Source organism: Oncorhynchus keta, chromosome 1 (assembly GCF_023373465.1).
Source record: "Oncorhynchus keta strain PuntledgeMale-10-30-2019 chromosome 1, Oket_V2, whole genome shotgun sequence".
Classification (NCBI taxonomy): Eukaryota; Metazoa; Chordata; class Actinopteri; order Salmoniformes; family Salmonidae; genus Oncorhynchus; species Oncorhynchus keta.
Window position 1 is genome coordinate 30,848,878 of NC_068421.1, and position 24,443 is coordinate 30,873,320.

Genomic DNA, 24,443 nt, shown 5'->3' on the forward strand with positions numbered 1-24,443 from the left:
CATTTTAGAGTGGCCTTTTATTGTCCTAGGCACAAGGTGCACCTCTATAATAATCATGCTGTTTAGCTTCTTGATATGCCACACCTGTCAGGTGGGTGGGTGTCTTATCTTGGCAAATGAGAAATGCTCACTAACAGGGATGTAACCAAATTTGTGCACAAAATTTGAGAGAAATAAGCTTTTTGTGCGTATAGAACATTTCTGGGATTTTTTCTTTCACCCTTAAAACATGTTGCATTTATATTTTTGTTCAGTGTAATAGGCTAACCACTGCTAGTGGCCATGTATTCATCCAACAGTAAATGTATTTGAAAAGCCCTGTGCCCTCGCAATGGCCCGTCTGCATTTTGTGTGTGAGCCACTCAATACAGTACCTCAAAGCCATATAATATCAAGGTTGTAGAATAGTTGCTATTAAGCTGAATATTGAGAGTTGAGAGATAAAAAGCCTACAGAAAGCTGAGATCCTACTCTACTTGACAGGGACAAGAGGACAAAGCTTCCAAAGCTGTGTTTTTCCCGCAATTGCATTTTGAAATGTTATACGATCAGAATGCATTTTTCTCTCTAGCGCATGGGGGGAGAGGAGAGTGGCTCTGTCATCACAGCGAAACAGGCACAGTGGCAGGGCAAACACTTTCATTTGATCAAATTATGGTTTTAGCTGCCCCAAAAATAAGACGTTTTGAGAGAGATGACAATATAGAATGGGCTTTTTCTACATTTATAGGCTCTTTTTAATTGTTTACGGTCCATGGTCTTGGCTGTCTAACTGATGACAGAGTTAGAGCAGGTCTCTTTGTTGATGCTGCGTTTTTCTTTGAATTTGAGTTTGTGTGACCTCAGCTCAGCTTATCTATCGCCTTGTTAGGGGGACGGCCTTTGCCCACCATATAACATAGAAATTGCGCAAAAATCTACATGTACAATACCAGTCAAAAGCTTTTTCACACCTACCAGAAAAGTGTTAAACAAATTAAAATATATTTGAGATTCTTCAAAGTAGCCACCCTTTGCCTTGAAGACAGCTTTAAACACTCTTGGCATTCTCAAATCAAATAAAATCAAATGTATTTATATAGCCCTTCGTACATCAGCTGATATCTCAAAGTGCTGTACAGACACCCAGCCTAAAACCCCAAACAGCAAGCAATGCAGGCGTAGAAGCACGGTGGCTAGGAAAAACTCCCTAGAAATGCCAAAACCTAGGAAGAAACCTTGAGAGGAACCAGGCTATGAGGGGTGGCCAGTCCTCTTCTGGATGTGCCGGGTGGAGATTATAACAGAACATGGCCAAGATGTTCAAATGTTCGTAAATGACCAGCATGGTCAAATAATAATAATCACAGGCAGAACCGTTGAAACTGGAGCAGCAGCACGGCCAGGTGGACTGGGGACAGCAAGGAGTCAATTAGGAGGCCTGCGTCTTGTGACCGTAGCGTACGTGTAGGTATGTACGGCAGGACCAACTCAGAGAGATAGGAGCAAGCCCATGTAATGCTTTGTAGGTTAGCAGTAAAACCTTGAAATCAGCCGTTGCCTTGACAGGAGGCCATTGTAGGGAGGCTAGCACTGGAGTAATATGATCAAATGTTTTGGTTCTAGTCAGGATTCTAGCATCCGTATTTAGCACTAACTGAAGTTTATTTAGTTCTGTAACCGGGTAGCTGGAAAGTAGAGCATTGCAGTAGTCTAACCTAGAAGTAACGAAAGCATGGATACATTTTTCTGCATCATTTTTGGACAGAAAGTTTCTGATTTTTGTTACGTAGATGGGAAAAAACTGTCCTTGAAACAGTCTTGATATGTTTGTCAAAAGAGAGATCAGGGGCCAGAGTAACACAGAGGTCCTTCACAGTTTTATTTGAAATGACTGTACAACCATTAAGATTAATTGTCAGATTCAACAGAAGATCTCTTTGTTTCTTGGGACCTAGAACAAGCATCTCTGTTTTGTCCGAGTTTAAAAGTAGAAAGTTTGCAGCCATCCACTTCCTTATGTCTGAAACACATGCTTCTAGCGAGGGCAAGAGAAGTCAGGCGCAGGAGAGCAAAGACTGTGTTACAACGGCGCAGTTTAATCATAAAATTCACTGTGAACAAAACAATAAATATATACAATGGGACAAAAACCCTTCGCACGACAAGGACATGGGGGAAACAGAGGGTTAAATACACAACACGTAATTATGGAATTGGACCCAGGTGTGTGGGAAGGCAAGACAAAACAAATGGAAAATGAAAGGTGGATCGGCGATGGCTGGAAGGTCAGCGATGCCGACCGCCCGAACAAAGAGAGGGACCGACTTCGGCGGAAGTCGTGACAACTTTGTCTCACAAAGACATGGCAGTTGGAACCGAAAATCTCAGATTTGGACTCATCAGACCAAAGGACAGATTTCCACTGGTCTAATGTCCATTGCTCATGTTTCTTGGCCCAAGCAAGTCTCTTCGTCTTATTGGTGTCCATTAGTAGTGGATTATTTGCAGCAATTTGACCACGAAGGCCTGATTCACGCAGTCTCCTCTGAACAGTTTATGTTGAGATGTGTCTGTTACTTGAACTCTGTGAAGCATTTATTTGGGCTGCAATTTCTGAGGCTGGTAACTCTATGGAACTTATCCTCTGGGCAGAAGTAACTCTAGGTGTTCCTTTCCTGTGGTGGTCTTCATGAGGGCCACTTTCATCATAGCGCTTGATAGTTTTTGCGAATGCACTTAAAAGAAAATTGTTCTTGACATTTTCCGGATTGAATGACCTTCATGTCTTAAAGTAATGATGGATTGTTTGTTTCTCTGTTTATTTGAGCTGTTTTTGCCACAATATGGACTTTTAGCAAATAGGGCTACCTACTGTGTACCACCCCTACCTTGTCACAACACAACTGATTGGCTCAAACACATTATGAAGGCAAGAAATTCCACAAATGAACTTTTAATAGGGCACACCTGTTAATTGAAATGCATTCCAGGTGACTACCCTATGAAGCTGGTTGAGAGAATAACAAGAGTGTGCAAAGCTGTCGTCAAGGCAAAGAGTGGCTACGTTGAACAATTTGAAATATAAAATATATTGTATGTTGATTTGCTTACACTTCTTTGGTTACTACATGATTCCATATGAGTTATTTCATAGTTTTGATGTCTTCACTATTATTTTACAATGTAGAAAATAGTAAAATAAAGAAAAACCCTTGAATGAGTAGGTGTGTCCAAACTTTTGACTTGTACTGTATGTGTTAATGTGTGATTTAGAGGGAAGTGGAAAAGTGTGGCCCCTCCTCCCCCGTACTGTATGTCTCAGTTTCCATGTTTGGACACCCTGGCTACTGCTGCTCCCTCCCCCCTCCTTCTCTTCTCTAATGCTGACTTCATCGGGTGGCCCTGGAAAAACCAACCCACGTGGTAAGGCGACTGATGCTAGCCAGCGAGAGAGAGAGAGAGAGAGAGAGAGAGAGAGAGAGAGAGAGAGAGAGAGAGAGAGAGAGAGAGAGAGAGAGAGAGAGAGAGAGAGAGAGAGAGAGAGAGAGAGAGAGAGAGAGAGAGAGAGAGAGAGAGAGAGAGAGAGAGAGAGAGAGAGAGAGAGAGAGAGAGAGAGAGAGGGGTGATATAGGGGAGAGGGTACAGCGCACCGTGTAGAGTGTGCCCATGGTGATATAGCAGAAACCAATAGAAGAAGAGAGAAAGAAAGAGTGAATGTGATACAGAGACCAGGACCCAGGGAAAGAGAGAAAGACCAAGAAAGAAAGAGAGAGAACCTATGTAGTATGCACACCCACCCACCATTGTGCCCCAGCCCCTGACAAGCCTCCCATTTCAATGAGGCCCCAGCCAGCAGGCAGCCAGGCAATCCAGGCAATTATGTGTGTTACACATTGCACCCAGGCCCTGGGCCCCAGCCCTGCAGTGTAAGACTCCAGATATAGACATCCCCCAGACTTCTCTATAGGTGGGCTGTAGGGAGAGAAATAGGGTGACCAAGGAAGTGAGAGTTAAAGAGAGAGAGGGAATGGGAAAGAGGAGTAGGAGAGGTAACAGAAGGAGACAGAGGTATTGTGTATCTTTAATCTACTGACTGGTTGCCGTGGTTAATCCTGGGCTGTGACGTTAGAGGAGGCCTTGCCGTCACCTAGACGATTTCCCCCTCGGGTCCACAGAATGCTTGTTGCGTAATTCCTCGGAAAGGAAAGTCTGACCAGGGCAGACCGACGCACATCAGCGACCAGACAATCTCGTTAAAGGGACATGACAGACAGCCACACACACACACACACACTCTCTCTCTCTCTCTCTCTCTGTCCAAGACACACAGTCCTTAGGTGTACCTCCAGTTTACCAGGACATACATACATATTAAATACTTTATTTGAATCTTCAATTTAGGCCTGGATTAGCTGGCGACAGCCGACACTCGCATAGGTGATGTTTTGGTGGCGTCAGAGGTGTAACTGCATTGGAGCACTCAAATTGGTGAGCAGCTGCTCTTGTGATCATTGTCATGATGCCACACCCGTCCCACCGACGTTAGAAGATCAGAATGAGGAAGTGTAGGCTATAGAGAAATAATAATAATTGAAAACTTGTAAACAAGCTGCTTTTCTGTCGGCTAAAGCGGATCAGATTGAATCGAGCCCTTAAAAATATAAAGGTAAGTTCCTACTGAGCCGACATCTGCATTGTTTACCGTGAATGCAATCTCCGCTAATGTAGGAACATCGCCTTTAAATTTCAATAACGCTGTAACACAGAGTTTCCGCTATACAGCTTGAATAGAGCCCTAAATCATAGTACATTTACCAAAGAATACATGCACACACACACACCACTTCTGATGTGTCCAAGTAACCATGACAGTGTGTCCACTCAGATACTATCTATGGGTGGTTAGGTACATTGAAAGCAGAGGGTTACACAACACTTACTTATAAATAACTGTAGTACCTAAGTACCTTTAGAAGGTTTTGTGTGGTCGAGGGTACTGCGAGTTCAATGGAACCTGACAACTTAATCCTGCATAAGAGAGAAATAGAGAGATAAAGAGAGAGAAAGCGAGAGAGAGGGAAGTAGAAAGGAGAGAAAGAGAGAAAGAAAGGGAGAGAGAGCGGGGGGGAGCCAAATGAATAGCAAGTGCTTATGTGTTTATGTCTCAGCCACTGTTGCTTATATTCACACTTGGTTCTTAATACCAAACACAGGGTGTTGCTCTCACAAGTCAAGTCACATTTTATTTAAAGTGCAATACACTTTACAAAAAAGTAAACAAATGTCAATTGAAAAAATAAAACACTTTCACAGACACGCTTTTTACTGCTTCGGTACCTATAGCTCGCCAATATACACAGACAGACAGAAACACAGATAGACAGGCAGGCAAGCAGGCTCCCACCCACCCGCACACACACACACGCACGCACGCACGCACGCACGCACGCACGCACGCACACACACACACACACACACACACACACACACACACACACACACACACACACACACACACACACACGCAAACACACACACACACATGCATGGACACTGTACTGTATGTGAAACGTGATCTGCAGTCAAGCCTGTGTGGTAGGGGTATCATGTTTGATTCCTGTTTCTGTGCTGTGGGCCAGCCAGCCCAGGACAGAGTACAGAACAACATGTACTGAAGTAGTGACATGGCAACAACCTACACATGGGACTGAGACAGAGAGACAGAGAGACAGAGAGACAGAGAGACAGAGAGACAGAGAGACAGAGAGACAGAGAGACAGAGAGACAGAGAGACAGAGAGACAGAGAGAAAGTAAAAGAGAGGCAGAGAGGCAGATAGTGACAGAAAGAGCAGGGGTGATGGAGAGATACAGAAAATCTAAAATGTTAAATAAATGCTACACAAATGAAAACAAGTTAGAAAACAATACTATTGTCATAGTGGGAACCATGCTTCATCGTGACTAAAGTGTAGGTGAACAGATGATCTCTGCATGTGTGGCTCCCACCATGAAGCATGTAGGAGGCGTGATAGTGTGTGTGTGGGGGGGGATGAGTTGGGATGAGTTGGACCGCAGAGTGAAGGAAAAGCAGCCAACAAGTGCTCAGCGTATGTGGGAAGTCCTTCAAGACTGTTGGAAAAGCATTCCAGGTGAAGCCGGTTGAGAGAATGCCAAGAGTGTGCAAAGCTGTCCTCAAGGCAAAGGGTGGTTACTTAGAAGAATTTAAAATCTAAAATATATTTTGATTTGTTTAACACTTTTTGCTTACTACATTATTCCGTATTTCATAGCTTTGTTGCCTTCACTTTCATTCTACATTGTAGAAAATAGTAAAAAATAAAGACAACCCCTTGAATAAGTAGGTTTGTCCAAACTTTGACTGGTACTGTACATAATTACATTATACACACACACAGACACTGATTTACTGTTGGACAATCACAAAGGTGAAACTTCTGGACTTGGACAAACAAGTCCCTGGACGATAATGTTCCTCATTCCTCTGACAATAGCAATGTGTTGTAAATGTATGTGTGCATGTGTGTGTGTGTGTTTGCCTGCATGAGCGTGTGTGCCACATGCAGGGCCCACGTGAGAACAGGCTGGCCTTTGATTTCATCCAGCAGCAAGGGCCTCATTGGGATGTGTGTAGTGCATGTGTATAATGCGCATATGAGTATGTGCCTCACACATTGTGTGCGTGTGTGTTTGTGCCTCGTGCGTACTTGAGGAAATAGTCAATAGCTGCTTACAGAGAGAAACGCTGCATGCCACTGCTGAACGCAGCCTCGTGGTCTCCCGGCAGGCCACATGCAAGAAATTAGAGCAGACAGAGCAATCTCCTACCAGAGACCAGAGCATGCTGCCGGCTTCTTGGTGCAAATGTCTTAGCATTTCAATGGATTTCCTTATAGGGTTGGAAATTACGCTGTTTTAAAAGCCACCCCCTCCTCAAGCGAGATAGAGTTCAGTGTGTTTAGTTTAAAATATGGCCTGCTTTAACAAGTTCAGGTTATAGGTAGGCATGAACTGGTAGGAGAACATTTTAACAGAAGGGGAACTCAATAAAAATGCTGATTTTTGTTTCACGTTTCAAAACATTTTGTATCGTTTGCTCCTGCTGAAGGTAACCCAGGTGATGTTACAGTAAGAGGTGTGTCTGCATTGTCGAGGCCCACCGGTTTAAAGTTAAATGTATTGAGGTCAGACGTGTTCTACAGTATGCCCTCCTCTCTACCTCTAATCCACAGACCTGGGATGACCCCAGATTAGGATTGAAGATATTGCTCATTTCAATCACACTCAATACCCTTCCTCCTCCTCCTCTCACATCCCAGTAAGGCTTGCACTAAAGGTCACCGTCATTATATCATAACTCAATTTGATCATGATGAAGAGCAGAGGTATTGAATTGAATCTGCTAAGAGATTTGGAATTTTGTTATTTGTCTGCTTTCTTTATGGGAATGTTTTATTAACTGTGTGTGTAATGAATTGTATATTGTTTTGCATGTGTTTGTGTATGAACCAGGACAATATGCATTCCCAGGCTACTTTTAAACCAAATTACCTATTTATGTGTGTGTGTGTGTGTGTGTGTGTGTGTGTGTCTGTGTAGAGCTTATGGTGTGTGGGCTGTCCAAGCTCTTGTTTTAAGTAAACAGTGGGATTAGCTGTATTGACTCCATACATGAGCTGAATGAGTTCGCAGTAGGTGTTCCCTACATTTCCCAGTCATACTGTACCATTCACTACCACTGGGAGGGAGCTCATGTTTAAGTGACTGACTGGGTTTGAACCCTGAGTTATCTGCGGCTGCATGCCACAAGACTGTGTAAACCCACTGAGCTAAAGCCAAAGTGTAGGCTTGGGGGAGCTAACGGAAGTCTGTGCTTGGTTCACTGAATCTGTAGAACAACTGACCATTTATTTCCTCCTCAACCTGAGTAGGTCACAGGGTCCCATAGACGTGTGGTATAAAGTACTTAAGTAGTTTTTTGGGATATCTGTACTTTACTTTATTATTGATATTTTTGACAACTTTTACTTTTACTTCACCACGTTCCTAAAGAAAATTAAGTACTTTTTCTCTGAAATCCAAAAGTACTCGTTACATTTTGAATGCTTAGCAGGACAGGAAAATTGTCAAATTCATGCACTTATCAAGAGAACATCCCTGGTCCTCCCTACTGCCTCTGATCTGCTCGGACTCACTAAACACAAATGCTCCGTTTGTTGGAGTGTGCCCCTGGCTATCCGTAAATAAGAAAACAAGAAAATGGTGCTGTCTGGTTTGCTTTTATATAAGGAATTTGAAATGATTTATACTTTTACTTTCACTTTTAATAAGTATATTTTAGCAATTACATTTACTTTTGATACTTACAGTGGGGCAAAAAAAGTATTTAGTCAGCCACCAATTGTGCAAGTTCTCCCACTTAAAAAGATGAGAGAGGCCTGTAAATTTTCATCATAGCAAAGTATTGAGATAAACTTTTGTTATTGACCAAATACTTATTTTCCACCATAATTGGCAAATAAATGTATTAAAAATCCTACAATGTGATTTTCTGGATTTTTTTCTAATTTTGTCTGTCATAGTTGAAGTGTACCTATGATGAAAATTACAGGCCTCACTCATCTTTTTAAGTGGGAGAACTTGCACAATTGGTGGCTGACTAAATACTTTTTTTGCCCCACTGTAAGTATATTTAAAACTAAATACTTTTAGCCTTTTACTGAAGTAGTATTTTACTGGGTGACTTTCACTTTTACTTTACACATTTTCTAATAAGGTACTGTATGTTTACTTTTACTCAAGTATGACAATTGTGTATTTTTTCCACCACTGACACATGCATACATGAGAAATCTAGCTCTGTAGTAGGGGTAATGTTCCTTCAGCACTGTGGAACACATGGGAAGTGTGTGTGTGTGTGTGTGTGTGTGTGTGTGTGTGTGTGTGTGTGTGTGTGTGTGTGTGTGTGTGTGTGTGTGTGTGTGTGTGTGTGTGTGTGTGTGTGTGTGTGTGTGTGTGTGTGTGTGTGTGTGTGTGAGTGTATGTGTGTGTGCATGTGCGTGTGTGTGTGTGAGTGTATGTGTGTGTGCATGTGCGTGTGTGTGTGCGTGGATGTGTGCGTGTGTGTGTGTGTGTGTGTGTGTGTGTGTGTGTGTGTGTGTGTGTGTGTGTGTGTGTGTGTGTGTGTGTGTGTGTGTGTGCGTGTGTGTGTGTGTGTGTGCGTGTGTGTGTGCGTGTGTGTGTGAGCGTGTATGTGTGCGTGTGTGCGTGTGTGCGTGCGTGCGTGCGTGCGTGCGTGTGTGTGTGAGTGTGTGTGTGAGTGAGTGTGTGTGTGTGTGTGTGTGTGCGTGTATGTGTGAGTGTACAATTTTACGCTGCTGCTACTCTCTGTTTATTATCCATGTATAGTCACTTTACCTCTACCTACATGTACTTTTACCTCAATTACCTCGACTAACCTGTGCCCCCGCACATTGACTTTGTACAAGTAACCCCTGTACATAACCCCGCTACTGTAATTGTATTGTTGCTCCTTAATTATTTGTTATTTTTCTATTTTTCTTATTTTTTTATTTAAATTGAGTATTTTTAGTATTTTTTTTAAATTTCTGTTTATTTTAGTAAATACTTTCTTAACACTTATTTTTCTTAAAACTTTATTGTTGGTTAAGGGCTTGTAAGGAAGCATTTCACTGTAAGGCTGTACCTGTTGTATTCGGTGCATGTGACAAATAGAATTTGATTTGATTTGATCTGTGAGTGGGACTCTCAGCTCCATCCCACAATACTCAGCTGGTCTCCCAGGGTTATCCAGCTTATAGAATGTGATTGTGTGAGGGCGGCTGTGTCAGCAGTAGCGTGTGTGTGTGTGTGTGTGTGTGTGTGTGTGTGTGTGTGTGTGTGTGTGTGTGTGTGTGTGTGTGTGTGTGTGTGTGTGTGTGTGTGTGTGTGTGTGTGTGTGTGTGTGTGTGTGTGTGTGAGAAAGTTGGTGGGGGTGGTATACAGTGAGTGTGTGTGACTGCTGTGTGCATGTGCCCTTTGTACTGGTTTCTACGTGCAGAGGTATGTAGCTAAAGGTCAGGGCAGGAGCATGAGGCTCTGTCAGGGAGAGTTATATGGGGCTGGGGGTTACTTAAAAAAACTAAAATGGTTCTTCGGCTGTCCCCATAGGAGATCCCTTTAAAGAACCTGTTTTGGTTCCAGGTAGAACCCTTTTGGGTTCAATGTAGAACCCTGTCCACAGAGGGTTCTACATGGAACCCAAAAGGGTTCAACCTGAAACCAAAAAAGGGTTCTACCAGAGAAACCAAAAAGGGTTATTCTATGGGGACAGCCGAAGAACCCTTTTGGGACCCTTTTTTCTAAGAGTGTATATATAGTAGGGCTAGGGCTGTGGATAAGGTATATAAGGGGGCTAACGTCAGGCTAAAGGGAAGGGCTGAAGCTGGGGCCTGGGATTGGTCTTCCAGTCCTCCTACTGGACAACACAGGTACTACAGTTACAGGTACTACAGTTACTACAGTTACAGGTACTAAAGCTACAGGTACTACAGTTACAGGTACTGCAGGTACAACAGTTACAGGTACTACAGGTACTACAGTTACAGGTACTACAGGTACTAAAGCTACAGGTACTACAGTTACAGGTACTACAGGTACTAAAGCTACAGGTACTACAGTTACAGGTACTACAGGTACTAAAGCTACATGTATTACAGTTACAGGTACTACATGTACTACAGTTACAGGTACTACATGTACTACAGTTACAGGTACTAAAGCTACAGGTACTACAGTTACAGGTACTACAGATACTACAGTTACAGGTACTACAGGTACTACAGTTACAGGTACTACAGGTACTACAGTTACAGGTACTAAAGCTACAGGTACTAAAGTTACAGGTACTACGGGTACTAAAGCTACAGGTACTACAGTTACAGGTACTACAGGTACTACAGTTACAGGTACTAAAGCTACAGGCACTACAGTTACAGGTACTACAGCTACAGGTCCTACAGGTACTACAGTTACAGGTACTACAGTTACAGGTACTACAGGTACTACAGTTACAGGTACTACAGTTACAGGAACTACAGCTACAGGTACTACAGGTACTACAGATACTACAGTTACAGGTACTACAGTTACAGGTACTACAGGTACTACAGTTACAGGAACTACAGCTACAGGTACTACAGGTACTACAGTTACAGGTACTACAGATACGAAAGTTACAGGTACTACAGCTACAGGTACTAGAGTTACAGGTACTACCGTTACAGGTACTACAGTTACAGGTACTACAGCTACAGGTACTACAGCTACAGGTACTACAACTACATGTACTACAGTTACAGGTACTAAAGCTACAGGTACTACAGTTACAGGTGCTACAGGTACTACAGCTACAGGTCCTACAGGTACTACAGTTACAGGTACTACAGTTACAGGTACTACAGGTACTACAGTTACAGGTACTACAGGTACTACAGTTACAGGAACTACAGCTACAGGTACTACAGGTACTACAGATACTACAGTTACAGGTACTACAGTTACAGGTACTACAGGTACTACAGTTACAGGAACTACAGCTACAGGTACTACAGGTACTACAGTTACAGGTACTACAGGTACTACAGCTACAGGTACTAGAGTTACAGGTACTACCGTTACAGGTACTACAGTTACAGGTACTACAGTTACAGGTACTACAGCTACAGGTACTACAGCTACAGGTACTACAGTTACAGGTACTACAGTTACGGGTACTACAGTTACAGGTACTACAGCTACATGTACTACAGTTACAGGTAATACAGCTGCATGTACTACAGTTACAGATACTACAGCTACATGTACTACAGTTACAGGTACTACAGTTACAGGTACTACAGCTACATGTACTACAGTTACAGGTACTACAGCTACATGTACTACAGCTACAGGCACTACAGTTACAGGTACTACAGTTACAGGTACTACAGTTACAGGTAATACAGATACATGTACTACAGCTACAGGTACTACAGTTACATGTACTACAGCTACAGGTACTACAGTTACAGGTGCTGCAGTTACAGGTACTACAGCTACATGTACTACAGTTATAGGTACTACAGCTACATGTACTACAGCTACAGGTACTATAGTTACGGGTACTACAGCTACAGGTACTACAGTTACAGGTACTACAGTTACAGGTACTACAGTTACGGGTGCTACAGCTACATGTACTACAGTTACAGGTACTACAGTTACAGGTACTACAGCTACAACAGTTACAGATACTAAAGTTACAGGTACTACAGTTACAGGTACTACAGCTACAGGTACTGCAGCTACAGTTAATACAGTTACAGGTACTACAGCTACATGTACTACAGCTACAGGTATTACAGTTACAGGTACTACAGCTACATGTACTACAGTTAAAGGTACTAAAGCTACAGGTACTACAGTTACATGTACTACAGTTACAGGTACTACAGCCACATGTACTACAGCTACAGGTACTACAGCTACAGGTACTACAGTTACAGGTACTACAGTTACAGGTACTACAGCTACAGGTACTACAGTTACAGGTACTACAGCTACATGTACTACAGTTACAGGTACTACAGTTACAGGTACTACAGCTACAGGTCCTACAGGTACTACAGTTACAGGTACTATAGATACTACAGTTACAGGTACTACAGGTCCTACAGTTAGAGGAACTACAGCTACAGGTACTACAGGTACTACAGATACTACAGTTACAGATACTACAGTTACAGGTACTACAGGTACTACAGTTACAGGAACTACAGCTACAGGTACTACAGATACTACAGTTACAGGTACTACAGATACTAAAGTTACAGGTACTACAGCTACAGGTACTAGAGTTACAGGTACTACCGTTACAGGTACTACAGCTACAGGTACTACCGTTACAGGTACTACAGTTACAGGTAATACAGCTACAACAGTAACAGATACTAAAGTTACATGTACTACAGTTACAGGTACTACAGCTACATGTACTACAGTTACAGGTACTACAGCTACATGTACTACAGTTAAAGGTACTAAAGCTACAGGTACTACAATTACAGGTACTACAGTTACAGGTACTACAGCTACAGGTACTACAGTTACAGGTACTACAGTTACAGGTGCTACAGTTAAAGGTACTAAAGCTACAGGTACTACAGTTACAGGTACTACAGTTACAGGTACTACAGCTACAGGTACTATAGTTACGGGTACTACAGCTACAGGTACTACAGTTACAGGTACTACAGCTACATGTACTACAGCTACAGGTACTACAGCTACAGGTACTGCAGTTACAGGTACTACAGTTACAGGTACTACAGCTACAGGTACTACAGTTACAGGTACTACAGCTACATGTACTACAGTTACAGGTACTACAGTTACAGGTACTACAGCTACAGGTCCTACAGGTACTACAGTTACAGGTACTGCAGTTACAGGTACTACAGCTACAGGTCCTACAGGTACTACAGTTACAGGTACTACAGTTACAGGTACTACAGTTACAGGTACTACAGCTACATGTACTACAGTTACAGGTACTACAGTTACAGGTACTACAGTTACAGGTACTACAGGTACTACAGTTACAGGTACTACAGATACTAAAGTTACAGGTACTACAGCTACAGGTACTAGAGTTACAGGTACTACCGTTACAGGTACTACAGCTACAGGTACTACAGCTACATGTACTACAGTTACAGGTACTACAGCTACAACAGTTATAGATACTAAAGTCACAGGTACTACAGTTACAGGTACTACAGGTACTACAGTTACAGGTACTGCAGTTACAGGTACTACAGTTACAGGTACTACAGTTATGGGTGCTACAGCTACGGGTACTACATTTATAGGTACTACAGCTACAGGTACTACCGTTACAGGTACTACAGCTACATGTACTACAGTTACAGGTACTACAGTTACAGGTACTACAGCTACAGGTACCACAGCTACAGGTACTACAGTTACAGGTACTACAGCTACAGGTACTACAGCTACATGTACTACAATTACAGGTACTACAGCTACATGTACTACAGTTACAGGTACTACAGCTACATGTACTACAGCTACAGGTATTACAGTTACATGTACTACAGCTACAGGTACTACAGTTGAAGGTACTAAAGCTACAGGTACTACAGTTACATGTACTACAGTTACAGGTACTACAGCTACAGGTACTACAGCTACAGGTACTACAGTTACAGGTACTACAGTTACAGGTACTACAGCTACAGGTACTACAGTTACAGGCACTACAGCTACATGTACTACAGTTACAGGTACTACAGCTACAGGTACTACAGCTACAGGTACTACAGTTACAGGTACTACAGCTACATGTACTACAGTTACAGGTACTACAGTTACAGGTACTACAGTTACAGTTACTAAAGCTACAGATACTCAAGTTACAGGTAATAAAGCTACAGGTACTACAGTTACAGGTACTACAGTTACAGGTACTAAAGTTACAGGTACTACAGTTACAGGTACTACAGCTACATGTACTACAGTTACAGGTACTACAGTTACAGGTACTAAAGCTACAGATACTAAAGTTACAGGTACTAAAGCTACAGGTACTACAGTTACAGGTACTAAAGCTACAGATACTAAAGTTACAGGTACTAAAGCTACAGGTACTACAGTTACAGGTACTACAGCTACAAGAGAGAGGGATGGAGGAGTTGCTGTTTTCTAGAGGTTATGTAATTATAACTCCTGTTATTGCCCTGGTTTTGACAAACACGTGTGGCTGTCAAGTCACTTCACTGTTACATACAGTATGTTTATTGTAGCATAATGTAGGTTTAAGACCTTACATACCCCAAGGTAAGTAGGACAAGTACTGTAGTCAGAAGGGTGGACGGACAGACAGGTTTAGGCAGAAACAGGTGTGTGAAACGCACAAATGCAAAGTGCATGCCAGTCACCAGGCATGCCAGTCATCGTGCAGACATGTTGCCCACCACCAGCTGCCAGTCACCAGGCCCAAAAGGCACGAGCATCATCAACATCACCATTATCATCATCATCATCACTATCATCATCATCGTCTTTATCATCATCACCATCGTCTTCATCGTTATCATCACCATCATTGTCTTTGTCATCATCATCATCATCATCATCATCATCATCATCATCATCATCATCATCATCATCACCATCGTCTATCACCAACATCTTTATCATCATCATCAGCATCATCACCACCATCACCATCATCATCGTCTTTATCATCATCACCATTGTCTTCATCGTCATCATTGTCTTTGTCATCATCATCATCACCATTACCATCATCTATCACCATCATCTTCATCATCATCACCTCGTCTTTATCATCATAATCATCACCATCATCATCACCATCGTCTTTATCGCCATCATCACCATCATCATCAGCATTGCCATTTAAAATCGTCTTTATCATCATCATCCGCATCATCACCAGCAATGGTCCAATGATAATATGATGATACAATATCATTGGTTACTTGGAAATCACTACGTCGTCTATGCATGTACGTGCGTACTTGCTTGCTTGTGTGTGTGAGACGTGCCTGTGTGTATGCGTCTATCATAGGGAGAGGATGAGGCAGTTAAGAGGAGATGTCTGGCCAGGGTGCCTGTGATTCACAAGGGACTCAGTCCACTCTGTCATATCTGCTGAGACTCAGGATTGTGTGTGTGTGTGTGTGTGTGTGCGCGCGTATGTTCTGCTGTAACCCTGCTGGTGGTTGCCCTTCTGCTGGCTCAGCGCTAAATGTCAAGGCAAGGAAGGAGGACACACACACAAATGCTACAAAACCTAACCTGGCAGACACACAAACACACTGTTTTTAGGTTAAGTAAAGTGAACACACACACACACACATACATTATTTCTCCCTCTGAAGCCATAGAAATTAAAGTGTGTCACACGTCAACGCACCTGTGTGCGTTTGAGTCTTTTCCATCACGGAAGCATCAGGCTCAGTCCTATTCATGAATGAATGGCCTTTAAATATGTCTCAATACCAGCAGCAAGATTACATTGACACAAATATCTTATGACGTCATCAAAGGGAACTAATGCATCAGAGAAAGCACAGATTATTAAGAGACCCAGTGCAGTCAAAAATGTGATTGTCCTACACAACATGGTCAACAGTATGTGGTCACCCTTCAAATTAGCGGATTCGGCTATTTCAGCCACACCCGTTGCTGACAGGTCTATAAAACCGAGCACACAGCCATGCAATCGCCATACACAAACATTGGCACTAGAATGGGCCGTACTGAAGTGCTCAGTGACTTTCAACGTGGCACCGTCATAGGATGCCACCTTTCCAACAAGTCAGTTCATCAAATCTCAGCCCTGCTAGAGCTGCCCCGGTCAACTGTAAGTGTTGTTATTGTGAAGTGGAAAGTCGAGGAGCAACAACGGCTCAGCCGCAAAGTGGTACGCCATACAAGCTCACAGAACGGGACCGCTGAGTGCTGAAGCGCATAGCGTGTAAAAATCGCCTGTCCTTGGTTGCAACACTGACTACCGAGTTCCAAACTGCCTCCGGAAGCAACATCAGCACAAGAACTGTTCATCAGGAGATTCATTAAATGTATTTCCATGGCCGAGCAGCTGCACACAAGCCTACGATCGCCCAATGCCAAGCATTGGCTGGAGTGATGTAAAGCTCGCCACCATTGGCCTCTGGAGCAGTGGAAACACGTTCTCTAGAGTGATGAATCACACTTCACCATCTGGCAGTCCAAAGGACAAATCTGGGTTTGGCAGATGCCAGGAGAACACTACCTGCCCGAATGCATTGGGCCAACTGTAAAGTTTGGTGGAGGAGGAATAATGGTCTGGGGCTGTTTTTCATGGTTCGGGCTAGGCCCCTTAGTTCCAGTGAAGGGAAATCTTAATTCTACAGCATACAATGACATTCTAGACGATTCTGTGATTCCAACTTTGTGGCAAAAGTTTGGGGAAGGCCCTTTCCTGTTTCAGCATGACAATCCCCCAGTGCACAAATCAAGGTCCATACAGAAATGTTTTGTCGAGATCGGTGTGGGTGTCCTTGACTGGCCTGCACAGAACCCTGACCTCAGCCCCATCGGACACCTTTAGGATGAATTGGAATGCCGACTGTGAGCCAGGCCTAATCGCCCAACATCAGTGCCCGACCTCACTAATACTCGTGTGGCTGAATGGAAGCAAGTGCTCGCAGCAATGTTCAAACATCTATTGGAAAGCCTTCCCAAAAGGGTGGAGGCTGTTATAGCAGCAAAGGGGGACCAACTCCATATTAATGCTCAAGATAATGGAATAAAATGTTCGATGAGCAAGTGTCCACAGACACTACCAAAAGTATGTTTTATATACAGTACAAGTCAAAAGTTTGGAAACACCTACTCATTCAAGGGTTTTTCTTTATTTGAACTATTTTCTATATTGTATAATAGTGAAGGCATCAAAACTATGAAATAACTATGAAATAACACACATGGAATAATGTAGTTACCAAAAAAGTGTTAAACAAATCTAAATATATTTTATATTTGAGATTCTTCAAAGTAGTCATCCTTTGCCTTGATGACAACTTTGCATTATATCCACCATTTTCACCTGGAATGCTTTTTCAACAGTCTTGAAGGAGTTCCCACTTGTGCTAAGCACTTGTTGGCTGCAGAATGCTGTGGTAGCCATGCTGGTTAAGTGTGCCTTGAATTCTAAATAAATCACTGACAGTGTCACCAGCAAAGCACCCCCACACCATCACACCTCCTCCTCCATGCTTCACGGTGGGAACCACACATGCGGATACCATCTGTTCACCTACTTTGTGTCTCACAAAGACGCGGCAGTTGGAACCACAACTCTCAAATTTGGACTCATCAGACCAAAGGACAGATTTCCACCAGTCTGATGTCCATTTCTCGTGTTTCTTCGTCCCTTAGTAGTGGTTTCTTTGCAGCAATTCGGTCATATAGGCCAGATTCACACAGTTTCCTCTGAACAGTTGATGTTGAGATGTGTCTGTTACTTGAACTCTGTGAAGCATTTATTTGGGCTGCAATTTCTGAGGCTGGTAGCTCTAATTAACTTATCCTCTGCAGCAGAGGTAAATGGGTGTTCCTTTCCTATGGCGGTCCTCAGAGCCAGTTTCATCATAGCGCTTGATGGTTTTTGCGACTGCACTTGAACAAACTTTCAAAGTTCTTGAGATTTTCCAGACTGACTGAACTTCATGTCTTAAAGTGATGATGGACTGTTGTTTCTCTTTGCTTATTTGAGCTGTTCTTGCCATAATATGGACTTAGTCTTTTACCAAATTGGGCTATCGTCTGTATACCAACCCTACATTGTCACAACACAACGCAACTTTTGACTGGTACTGTATATTTCTACACTATGAGTTTGAAATACTATTGTGAAATTGTGAAAATTATGATAATTCTGTTTGAAAAGACGGCCTGAAATGTCAGCTTGTTTTGGTGGAATGGAGTGTTGGTCTGCCTGGTGACATCACCAGGCGATTAATTAGTACATTTGAAAGCGAGATCCAAACCTCTGTGTCAATAACAGCTAGTTTTCCATTACACACTCAGACCACTCCCAGACAGTCCTAGCAATATTCTTGCTTTCAAAATTTCTCTTTGCTAAGAAGCAAATGTTTTTTTTTTTTACCATTTTAATTTAAAACAATCACGGTAAGGTACTTAATTGTTACCCAGAAATGATTTGATATGGAGATAAAAACGGCTGCATTGCTCTTGTCTTTCTACACCTGTTGAAGACGTAACTGGGTTATAATGGTGCCTTAAGTCAGCCTTTGTGTCAGAGTGACTTACTCTTAGAGCCTGCGTCACACCGCCCAAGCTGTTCTCTGATGCTCTGTGTGTGTGTGTGTGTGTGTGTGTGTGTGTGTGTAGACTTCGTCCTGCATAGGCAAATATTGACTGTGGTATTTGTAACATACTTTCCAAAGTTCTAAAAACATACAGTAATATGTCATACAGTAGACACAGGGTTAGGTCAAACTAGTTGTTCCTATTCAGAGAGCAATGACATGTTTTCCATAGAACTGAAATCAGGTGCTCTATCACATTATCATCTCATCTGTGACGGCAATATATGAGGTCATTTCATTCACTAAGACTTTCAGTCTTGAAGGACAATGAATATCATCCATTTGTATTTATTTACTATCCATACATTCAATTATTAATTCAACTGCTGCTCCTATCACCTAGTAATTTCAGTAAATCCAGCTAATTGACGTGTGTATACCTGACGTAGCCACAAGTGGGCAACAAATCACCCTGTTACTAGCCTGACCATGGTCCAGATACATAACGAGCTGTCACACAATCCATGATTGGTGTAACGCAAACTTGAAAACAGCTTATTGTCTTATAGGGTCTTGGGTTCCACCTACTGTACATCTGGCATTAAATGATCACATTATAGATTCATAATGTACTATAAAACCACTTGAAATATAGGTAACTGCCAAAATAAAGGCAACACCACCATAAAATGTCTTAACAGGTAATTGTGTGACCACTATCCAGAACAGCATCAATGCACCTTGGCATTGGTTCTACAAGTGTCTGGAACTCTAGTGGAAAGATTGACACCATTCTTCCACAAAATGTGGGGGAAAAATTGGTGTTTTGTTGATGGTGGTGGAAAACACTGTCTCAGGCGCCACTCCAGAATCTCCCATAAGTGTTCAATTAGGTTGGCATATGGTTAATATCGTTTTCATGCTCTTCAAACCATTCAGGGTCCACTCATGAATTGGGGCATTGTCATCCTACGGGGGCATAGCCATGGTAGCCAAAATAATGGCCTGCCCAGCATTCTAATACATGACCCTAAGCATGATGGGATGTTAACTGCTTAATTAACTCAGGAACCACACCTATATGGAAGCATCTTCTTTCAATATACTTTGTATCCCTCATCTACTCCGTTTTCTTCATTTTGGCAGTTACCTGGAGGTTGTTTTATTTTTCTTATGCTTGTAATAGAGTAAGTAGCCTATTAGAGTTCCTTGAAAAGAGTTAGAATTTCCAGAAAACAAACTGGCACACCCTGATGTTCTCTTTACTTGAGTAGAAATGCTGCTTCACTATTTACTGGATTTGGCTGCAACACACACCGCCACAAGAGCTTTGGATTTAAAAACACACAAACAGACGTCTGCATGGACGCACATGCTTGAACGTGCACACGGGTGCGCCCACACAGACACACACACTCATGCAGGCATGCATGGACGCACGCACACAGACATCGACACACACACACACACATACACACACTCAGCAGCACATATGGGTGGCAGATGTGATGTATGAAGCTGAGGTCACAGAGTCCACAGTACCAGCGTTGGATAATTGCCTACCCTGACATAGACATTTCTCAGCGCTCTGTAAAACTCCTATCTGTTCATCCAGATATTTTGGCAAATCCAGGAAATTTCCTGTGGAATGGAAACCATGTTCTACTCTAAAAGATCTAATACATTCTATTACATTCGCATCTACCTCAACAACACAGGATATTAAATGGGAAGGAGTCGGACAGACCTTTATGAGATGGATGACGGTCTTCCTCTTTTCCCTTTGATCATGACTGAATAGAAACTAGAAACTTTAGGATGTCAAATCAAATCAAATTGTATTTGTCACATGTGCCGAATACGGTGAAATGTTTACTTACAAGCCATTAACCAACAATGCAATTCAAGGAATAGAGTTAAGAAAATATTTACTGAATAAACTAAAGTACATTTTCTTTAAAGAAGTAACACAAAAGAATAATAATAACGAGGCTATATACAGGGGGTACCAAGTTAATGTGTGGGGGTACATGTGGGTAGGGGTAAAGTGACTATGCATTGATAATAAACAGCGAGTAGCAGCAGAGTAAAAACAAAGGAGGGGAGGGGATTAGATGAATTGTTCAGCAGTCTTATGGCTTGGGGGTAGAAGCTGTTAAGGAGCCTTTTGGACCTAGACTTGGCGCTCCACTACCGCTTGCCGTGCGGTAGCAGAGAGAACATTCTATGTGTAATGATGTATGCTGAGAGTCGGGAAGCAAGTTCAGGGAGTGAATACATTTCATTAATAAATGAACGTAAACAAAATAAGAAACACTTGAAACAGCGCACCGACATGAAACAGAAACAATAACACCTGGGGAAGGAAACAAAGGGAGTGACATGAATACGACAGGTAATCAAGGAGGTGATGGAATCCAAGTGAGTGTCATGCGGCGCTGATGTGCGTGACGATGGTGACAGGTGTGCGCAATAATCAGCAGCCTGGTGACCTAGAGGCCGGAGAGGGAGCACATGGGACAGTACCCCCTCCAGCAGCAGGACACCGACTAAAACGATCCTGGGGATCAGGACCAGACCGGTCACCTCTGCTGAGGCCGGGAACATGTCAATGCGGCTGAGGTGAGGGAGCATAGCGACCTAGAGCGCCGGAGAGAGAGCATACGTGACAGTACCCCCTCCCCGGCGAGCGGCCCCAGCCGCAGGACGCCATCCAAAGGGACGATCTCGGGGATCAGGATCGGACCGGTCGCCACCCCGGTTGCTTTGGCCGAGGCACGGGAACCTGTTCACCCAGCTGAGGCATGGGAACCTGTCAAGCCGGGCTGAGGCATGAGAGTCCGACGAACCGGCTGAGGCCTCCCTGGTAGCTCCGGTACTGACACCTGGACCCGACGTCACTCCCTGATGCTTCCCTTTGGTGAGGCATTATTCTGTAATGTGTTCGCTGAGAGTCGGGAAGCAAGAACAGGGAGTGAATGCATTTAATAAATGAACTAACATGGACAAAACAAGAAACACTAACAGCGCACAGACATGAAACTGAAACAGAAACAATAACGCCTGGGGAAGGAACCAAAGGGAGTGACATAGGAAGGCCCAATTTGACACAGCCTAGTATATACAGTATCAGTCAAAAGTTTGGACACACCTACTCATTCAAGAGTTTAAAAAAATATGTTTGACTATTTTCTACATTGTAGAATAATAGTGAAGACATCAAAACTATGAAATAACACATTGAATCATGTAGTAACCAAAAAAGTGTTAATAAATTCTAAAAATATTTATTTGAGATTCTTCAAAGTAGTCACCCTTTGCCTTGATGACAGCTTTAAACACTCTTGGCATTCTCTCAACCAGCTTCACATGGAATTATTTTCCAACAGTCTTGAAGGAGTTTCCACATATGCTGAGCACTTGTTGGCTGATTTGCTTTGCGGTCCAACTCATCCCAAACCATCTCAATTGGGTTGAGGTCGGATGATTGTGGAGGCCAGGTCATCTGATGCAGCACTCCATCACTCTCCTTCTTCGTCAAATAGCCCTTACACAGCTTGGCGGTGTGTTGGGTCATTGTCCTGTTGAAAAACAAATGATAGTCCCATTAAGTGCAAACCACATGAGATGGTGTATCACTACAGAATGGTTTGGTAGCCATGCTGGTTAAGTGTGCCTTGAATTCTAAATGAATCAAACAGACAGACAGTGTCACCAGCAAAGCACCCCCACAACATCGCAGCTCCTCCTCCATGCTTCACGGTGGGACCACACATCATCTGTCTCACAAAGACACAGCGGTTGGAACCCTAAATCTCAAATTTGGACTCATCAAACCAAAGGACAGATTTCCATTGGTCTATGTCCATTGTTCGTGTTTCTTGCCTCAAGCAAGTCTTTTCTTCTTATTGGTGTCCTTTAGTAGTGGTTTCTTTGCAGCAATTCGACCATAAAGGCATGATTCACGCAGTCTCCTCTGAATTATTGATGTTTAGATGATACTTGAACTCTGTGAAGCATTAATTTGGGCTGCAATTTCTGAGGCTAGTCAATCTAATGAACTTACCCTCTGCAGCAGAGGTAACTCTGGGTCTTCCTTTCCCGTGGCGGTTCTCATGAGAGCCAGTTTCATCATAGCACTTGAAGGTTTTTGCGACTGCACTTGAAGAAGCTATCATAGTTCTTGAAATGTTCCAGATTGACCGACTTTCATGTCTTAAAGTAATGATGAACTGTCATTTCTCTTTGCTTATACCACCCCTACCGTGTCACAATACAACTGATTGGCTCAAACGCATTAAGAAGGAAAGAAAATCCACAAATTAACTTTTAACAAGGCACACCTATTAATTGAAATGCATTCCAGGTGACTACCTCATGAAGCTGGTTGAGAGAATGCCGAATATTGTGCAAAGCTGTCATCAAGGCAAAGGGTGGCTACTTTGAAGATTCTCAAATATAAAATATATTTTGATTTGGTTAACACTTTTTTGGTAACTACATCATTCCATATGCGTTATTTCATAGTTTTGATGTCTTCACTATTATTCTTCAGTGTAGGAAAGAGTAAAAATAAAGAAAAACCCTTGAATGAGTAGCTGTGTCCAAACTTTTGACTGGTAATGTAGGTCCTGGATGGCAGGAATTTGGCCCCAATGATATGCTCGGCTGTACGCACTACCCTCTGTTGCACCTTATTGTTGGATGCCGAGCTGTTGCCATACCAGGTGGTGATGCAACTGGATAGGATGCTCTCAATGGTACAGCTGTAGAACTTTTTGAGGATCTGGGGACCCATGCCAAATCTTTTCAGTCCCCTGAGGGCGAAAAGGTGTTTTCGTGCCTTCTTGATGACTGTCTTGGTGTGTTTGGACCATGATAGTTTGTTGGTGATGTGGACACCAAGGAACTTGAAATTCTCGACCCGCTGCACTACAGCACCGTAGTGAATGGGGGCGTGTTCGGACCTCCTTTTCCTGTAGTCCAGGATCAGCTCCTTTGTCTTCCTGACGTTGAGGGAGAGGTTGTTTTCCTGGTACCACACTGCCAGGTCTCTGACCTCCTCCCTATGGTTTGTATCATCATTGTTGGTGATCAGGCCTACCACTGTTTTGTTGTCAGCAAACTTAATGATGGTGTTGGAGTCGTGCTTGGCCACGTAGTCATGGGTGAACATGGAGTACAGGAGGGGACTAAGCACGCAGCCCTGAGGGTCCCCCGTGTTGAGGATCAGCATGGCAGTTGTGTTGTTGCCTACCATAAACACCTGGGGGCGGCCCATCAGGAAGTCCAGGATCCAGTTTCAGAGGGAGGTGTTCAGTCCCATGGTCCTTAGCTTAGTGATGAGCATTTTTTGACACTATGGTGTTGAAAGCTGAGCTGTAGTCAATGAACAGCATTCTCACTTTAGGCCTCCCGGGTGGCGCAGTGGTTAAGAGCGCTGTACTGCAGCGCCAACTGTGCCACCAGAGACTCTGGGTTCACGCCCAGGCTCTGTCGTAACTGGCCATGACCGGGAGGTCTGTGGGGCGACACAC

The 24,443-nt window shown here is 43.0% G+C and overlaps 1 protein-coding gene across 1 annotated transcript in view; it reads left to right on the forward strand.

The window, feature by feature from the left end:
- The first annotated feature begins 4,513 nt into the window (after window positions 1–4,513).
- The window catches only part of aipl1 (aryl hydrocarbon receptor interacting protein-like 1), a 30,957-nt gene continuing 11,027 nt past the window's right edge, over window positions 4,514–24,443 (forward strand). The window contains exon 1 of the mRNA XM_052521367.1: window positions 4,514–4,648. The gene's annotated coding sequence lies outside the window, so the exon portion shown is untranslated. The remainder of the gene's footprint in view (window positions 4,649–24,443) is intronic.